Raw genomic sequence first — 5,670 nt, forward strand, 5'->3', positions numbered from 1 at the left:
ATATCAAAAATTCTTTTTCCTCCGAAGCCTGACTTTAAAAAGACAAACATAAACACAAGGTGCTTGTGATGGGGCTAAGGAAGTGGATGGTAATGAGAAAAAAATTTTGCTCGGGACCATTTATATTTTGGCACAGGGATTTGGATGTGAAACGTTCAGGGAATTAAACATTTTTCAATTACAGCATTAATCATTTTTCAATCATAAATTACCTTGTACATGAAAACTTGATTATCTTCTTTTCAACATATACTGTAGGTGGAATCGGCCAAATAGCAGCCTTTGCTTCAGTATCTGCAATTTTAAAATTAAGCAATACAAACTTGTGAATACGTTATTTATTATAATGTATTTGATGAATTAATGATAGGATATATTATAAAGTTAACTAATTAACTACGTTCTGCAAATTAAAATTTAGATGAAATCAACATGGGTCCAATGTGTAATTGATTCCTTCTTGAAATGGAACAAGAGCTACAGATTTTGCCCTGAAAATGAGTTGAGACTACAAAGGCATCAAAAAGCAGTTACGTCTGAAAATATTAGAGCAAAGCCCCATGGATCCCTGACAGGCAAGGTTGTTACCTTCCCACCTCTCCCCTCCCCCCAAAAACAGTCATGTTCAAATAATTGTCTATACTCTTGGACTGTACATTCGAATGCTGGTCACTTCAGCCCAAAACCAAATCGGCCCAAATCAATTCGGCCCAAATCAATTCGGCTCAAACCAACTCGGACCAAACCTAACTCGGCCCAGACGACACTTCGCCCCAAAACCAACTCGGAACAAAATCAACCTGGCCTAGGAAAAAAATATAGCCCTAAATAAATAAATAGTTCTATCCGAGGGTAGAATTCAATTGAATTGAAAATTTACACAATTGTATTCGAATAACGCCAAACATAACATAAATCTGTTAAAGCCTTATATCATATATTCCTTTTCTTTTATAATTTTCGAAATATTTATTAGTTTAACAAACTCAAAAAAATATTTAATCATGCATACAAAAATAGTTTCATTACTTTTTAGCACACTGGCACAATGACTGTAAATAAATTAACGACATTGATTTATTCAAGATGGTAGGTTAAAATAGTTGGGTGCTCCCTGTGTTGTGAAATGAATAGTTGACTTTTGTCAGTTTTTGTAAGGTGCTACGTTCATCGAAAAACATATTGGGTGTTGCCAATCTGAAATAAAATAAAAATAAATAATAAGAAAAGTTATACTAAAAAAATAATATCAGACCTATAAATAATATTAATAATTATAATACTTTTGCATGGCTTTCCTCGTGTTTCTACAGCAGTTGTTATTTAATTGTAAAAATCATTAAAGTACAATGCAAGTCTATATATAGAACTTGGTTGGAAATTGTAACATATGATTTTAATATGACTACTTGAGGAGAACGAACAAGGCGGATCACCAAGGAACAGGCTTATTTCACCTTTGCAAATTTGATTTTCTTGTGATCTATTTTGTCCTACTTGTTGACACGTTTTAAAAATTGTATCCAAATTCAATTAAGTAAAGAAGAATAATAATTTCTACCAAGTTAAACAAGGTTTTTTAGAGAAAATTTTACCACAAAATTGATGCCAAATTGCGATTTTTTTTCGCAGTTGTTTTCACACATACTGAATATTCAGTACATTTGTATGTCAGGTAGAGGAAAATTACACCTAATATTAATATTAATAATGATAATGATTTTATTAAAATAATATTATTAAAGTCACTCTGACCATAATGTCATAGTTAATTAGATTTTAATTAGGGTTTTTGACTTAAGTTCTGCGAACTTACAGTATATTAAAAAGTCCATGCACACTTGCATCACCATCTAATGTAATTAATGTAATTTAATGTAAATTAAGCATTTTCTTTAGTTTATCAAATTATAGCCAAATCTTTAGGCAATACTTTATATTAAATTTTTAACATGTTTTCTTAATATGTTGCACTCTTATACTCTAATCCTTTATATTATCATCTATTATCACATCAGATGGTGTAATGCATACTCCAGGTGCTGGGGTGGGCACGATCGTGTGGGGATTCGGTGTTTCGGTGCTGCTTGTGTCGTCATCAGGAATTGTCCTGATGATGGCATGATTGGTGTTGTGTCCCTGGGTTTCTGTATGGAGGCGTGCGTTTCGATGCTTGGAATGTGTATTATGCTATCTTATCTGAGATTAATCAGTGGAACTTTTGGTTTTATTACATTATCTTGTAATATTGTTTGCATATACCTCATATTGCCTAATTTTGTATAATGACTAATTTGATTTATTGATTGTTATGTATATGCATGTGTGGAAAAAAATCTAATAAACAAACAAACAAGGGAATGGAATGGATTTATTCGGTGTAAACACCAAGGATAGCCCACGAAAGTCTAGAAGAAGACTTATTTCTAGTGGGGTCCTTCTGGTGCTGATTGAACAGTACACCGGGAGACAATCCCCTACTCTTTTCCGAAGAGTGTACTTCATTCTTTAATGTGCACATGGGCCATAAATGCACACGGGACCAACGGCTTAAACGTCTCATCCAAAAGACGGTGCGCTATTGTAACTTGTATTTCAGCCCTCAAGCTGAAACACAAGGAAAGGCAGCGATGGGAATTGAACCGGGGATCTAGAGATCTCCACGGTTCAGCGCACACACAGTGGCTACCACCAGATTAGCCGACTGAGCTAAGCTGCTCGGGTAATCGAGTACAAAGTTTGGCGTCACTGTATTTAAATAGCAGATGAAAAATATAATTAAGAGAATCAGATGTAGATCGTTGAAAACAAAAACCAAACTGAAAGTTGGAAAAATTAGACTGCACAACAGTATTAAAGGAAAGAGTAAAAAAATTAGCCTGGAAAGGAGCACACGAATAAACAAACAGCTTAATAACAAAGTTACGAAGATTGTCAGGACCTGGAGATTTAGAGTTACTAAGATTTTTAAGATGCAGAGATAACGTCAGATGGGGTAATATTTAAAAAGTCATGCAAGAGGTGAGGCACATGAATACGGGATAGAAAAAAAAGAGTCAGATGAACATTTATTAGCAAATATCAAATCAATCTGCTAGGAAATAACACGAGGTGAATTAATGGGCTGTCTCTTATACACATCCAGATGTGTATAAGAGACAGCGGTGAAAAACCATCTAAATATTTTCTAAATGTGGAAAATAGAAACGGGGTCACCTCAAACATCAATATACACCTCATGAGTTATCGAATATCATTCGAAATGAATATCGTGATCGACCACATGACGAGTATTAAATAAAAAAGGTTGTGAAAATCATATCTATTATCGGCGTAATGACGATTGATTCCATACAAAGAATGTTTAACTTTACAAATAATTAATTTCACGCCATTTATTCTGTTCACACAATACCTATTTCACGTAAAATATTAATCGCAATGAATTTATATGCATGTAAAAGGAGCATCATATTGTTGGTTACATACTGATTACAGCTCAATTATCGGTTACAAACAATATTTAATAATGTGTAATGATGATTAAAAATCATGGTGTTTTTTTTTAATTAAATCAATTCAACAATAACAATAACCATATCGGTATTAATTAAAGGTGATTGTAATAACGATAGCAATAATGATGACACATAGCAACAATTGTAACGATAGCAATAATGGACTTGGACATAATACTAATATTAATATTTTTTATTTTTTTATTTATTTATTTTTGTAAAGCGCCAGTTCCAAACCAAATCAATGATCAAAGGCGCTGATCGTTATTACCTCTGATCAATGGATAACAACGGCAAACCAGCACAAAGTGCAACCTTCTATGCTCACTAGGGAGTATACCTAGTTGTAATAATATTATTACCAACATAATTTCACTTTTCACTATACAGACTATATACATGGTACTAATGCTCTACATAGAATAAATACTGTTCTCAGGCATAATGAGTGGAGTTTATTACAAAAAAAATCAGGTGAAACAGGATTAAAACACATCGCCAATTAAAGGCAACATACAACTGGCAACATTATTAATTTATAGTTTACTTTTGCTTAATTAAATATTGTTTATTTTTTTCTTTTTTTTTGAAGGTACTTGCAAGATAACCAAATAACTGAACTAAACCAAGGTGTATTCAGTCGTTTTACTAGTCTTCAAAAAATGTAAGTGACAATTTACAAGTTATGAATAATTCTATTATCATATCAATTATTTTTAATGAATGCATGATTGTTTATAATTGTGATAAATTGTAATAATAATATTATTTTCTTGAACTTTAAATCAAACAAAAACAGGTGATGTTTTTAAAACAAAATCACAATTCAAATGCAAAAAAAAAAATATATAATGAGAATCTACAATTTTTTAATAATTGTTTTGTATACAGCATCTAATACTCTAATAATTCAGTAATTATTTACATAATAAATCCTGTAGCATGCATGACATTAGCCTACCCTTATTAAAAATCATGGTGTGTTTTTTATTAAATCAATTCAACAATAAAAAATAACGAAATTTGTAAAGGTGTTTGAAAATAACGATAGCAATAATGATGACACTAATATAGCAACAACGGCAACGATAGCAATAATGTACTTGGGCAATACACTATTATTATTATTTTTTTTTTATATATATATATAAAACTCAAGGTACGTTGACTGTAATATTACACGAACACCTGAGAATTGAGAAAATTCACATAAGAACAGGACTATAGCCATTTACAATTTTTCTTTTGTGATTGTTATCCCCTATTAAAAATGCTACCCACCTTATTTTTCAATGGCCAATTCACAACCAACAGCGTACACTTTTTGAAATAGTGGCTTAATATAGTTTTTGATGTAGGGCTAAATAAACAGAAAACACATGAATGGAACTTTAAACAAAAAAGTAATGTCTTGTAGTCGTACTTCCACGCATGTGGAAAAAACCCCCCTTTAATGCCTACTCTGTTTGATTTTATTACATTTAAGAGACATGTGCACAAGTCGTTTGCAGTAAATGTATTTAATAGTTCATTCCCTGTTTCATGTATTCAGGGGTGCAGAGAGGTTCCCATCGGGGAGTGGGGTGGAAAAATTGTAAATGCGGAACTACAAAGAATCAGTGGCGCAACGAAGGGATGGAAGGCCCGAGCCATACGCTGGGGGCCAGGGGCTGCGACTGGCCCTGGTTGGGGTTGTGGGAGTGAATCCCCTAGCCGCTCCGGTGTTTGTAGCGTTTGTGATGTCTTTTTTGGTACTATTGAGTTCTTAATTTTGTATCTTAAGTTGACAATATAAGCGTAATATATTGTAATTAAGATAACATTTTATTCGTCTGTAACTGAATTTCCTGTTACACATTGTTTCATTGCTGCGAAGCAGCCAATTCATATTCTTGACAGCAATTTGACCTCTGAAAGGTCATTGTTTGTCAAAAATCAATCGCCTGAGACAACTGAAAAGCGGAGTTCCTTCTTACGTTCTGCCGGGTAAAATCAATTACTTTAGGCGACGTTTGTAGACTAACCTACTCGTACCAACGTCTGCATGTCGCGACGCTGGAGTACTATTTAGCGTTTTTACTATATTTCTAGGTTTCCTATTTCTACGTTTAATCGGCTCATGTCTCAGCCACAATATTTTGAGGACAATATT

At 33.1% G+C, this 5,670-nt stretch overlaps 1 long non-coding RNA gene across 1 annotated transcript in view; it reads right to left on the reverse strand.

Moving 5' to 3' along the window:
* Positions 1–257: 257 nt before the first annotated feature.
* LOC117118924 overlaps positions 258–5,670 on the reverse strand; it is a 6,178-nt gene continuing 765 nt past the window's right edge. The window contains exons 2-3 of the long non-coding RNA XR_004447111.1: positions 1,030–1,197; positions 258–294 (exon numbers count right to left, since the gene is read on the reverse strand). This is a non-coding gene — a long non-coding RNA (uncharacterized LOC117118924). The remainder of the gene's footprint in view (positions 295–1,029; positions 1,198–5,670) is intronic.

The sequence above is a fragment of the Anneissia japonica genome, unplaced genomic scaffold (assembly GCF_011630105.1).
Source record: "Anneissia japonica isolate Jap-2015-1 unplaced genomic scaffold, ASM1163010v1 scaffold18900_len76414_cov96, whole genome shotgun sequence".
NCBI classification, from domain to species: domain Eukaryota; kingdom Metazoa; phylum Echinodermata; class Crinoidea; order Comatulida; family Comatulidae; genus Anneissia; species Anneissia japonica.